Raw genomic sequence first — 1,466 nt, forward strand, 5'->3', positions numbered from 1 at the left:
CTCGTGGATATTTATATTAATATCATTTTCATGCTCTTAGGGTTGTGTCCTATGTCGATCTAACGACATGATGCAATATGGCACTCATCATCATCTAGCATGCTCAATATGGAAACCATCATCATATTAAGGTAAACATCATGCAATCATCATACTCATCATATTGCCACAAAGTGCGTCAAACATACCAAGTACATCATTCATCAAAATATGTATATACTGCACATATCATCAAGCATCGTAATACACACATCATCATAACTCATACAATTTTTTAGCCCATCCTATAGTAAGGCCACTTACTTGGTTGGCCTTGGCCGAAGTACTCCCTAAATAGCTAAACGTAAGCTCCCGTTCCGTGAGAGCTGCTTCGTACGTCGCTGGGGTTTGTTTCCTATCACACCGTTCACCACTTTCTGTTAGTATTTCATAATTAGTTTTCCTATAATTGAATAAATGTTAAATACGGCTCTAAAACGGCCTCGGATACCTTAATCGGGGCCACAAATAGATTCGGGAGGGTCAAAACAGTGGAAACCAGGCTGAAAATAGGTGACCCGAGCCAAACAGCCACTGGAGCATCATCGGAGGGAGCCCGAGCCGTTTGTGCCGCGCCTAGCCGAGCCGAGGGACTGCCTGCGCCGCTATGTGACACGTGGCAGCAGGAGAGCGAGCCACGTCGTGCAGTAGCGTCGGGTCGAAGCGTGGGTCGCAGTCCGGTTTGGGTCGTGGTCCGGGTCGCGGGCTGCGGAGGCTACTGGGCCAAGACTATCGTTGGGCCTCGGCTTATTGGGGTAGGCCAAAAGTTTTTTTTTGGGTTGTAGACCACCTCGATTGGACCATCGGGCTGGTCTCGGGCTGATCTCGGGTTGGTTCAACTGAACCGTAGCTTCTGGGCTGGTCTGAGGTTTGGGTCGCTGTAGTTGGGTTGGCCGAAGGTAGAGGCCGAGGGAAAGAATTGGCTGACTCTCTTGGGTTTTGGGTTCAGGTTGCACCAGATCCGTGGACCTCGTCTTCCTTACCCGACTCTGGCTGATTTTTTGGCGAGTTTTCTCTCTCCTTCCCGTGGCGTTCTGTTGCCGATTTCGGTCCTCTTTCTTCCTCTTCCTCTTTATTTGTCGTTCTTCTTTCTTTTCTGGGAGTTTTGTGGCCTAAATGTTCCTAAAACCATAGATCTAAGAACGATTAGGAAATACCCAATTTTCTGACCTCGGTTACCAACGACGGCGTTTACTAAAAAGCACAAAACGCACTTTAAGTTATCGTGCTTTCGTTAGGGATCCTTCTCGTGGCGGTAACAGATCATTTGGTGTCAGTTTGAGGGTGGTTTGAGGGTTCGTCGGATAAATTGGACACTCGTCGACTTTTTTTTTTTTTTTTTTCGAAATCTCTCTCTCTCTCTCGTAGTTTTCTGTCTTTTCTCCCTTTGGAGGTATCCTGATGGTGCTGGGAGTCGTGGGCTGAAG

This window comes from Cucurbita pepo, unplaced genomic scaffold (genome assembly GCF_002806865.2).
Source record: "Cucurbita pepo subsp. pepo cultivar mu-cu-16 unplaced genomic scaffold, ASM280686v2 Cp4.1_scaffold000329, whole genome shotgun sequence".
NCBI lineage: Eukaryota > Viridiplantae > Streptophyta > Magnoliopsida > Cucurbitales > Cucurbitaceae > Cucurbita > Cucurbita pepo.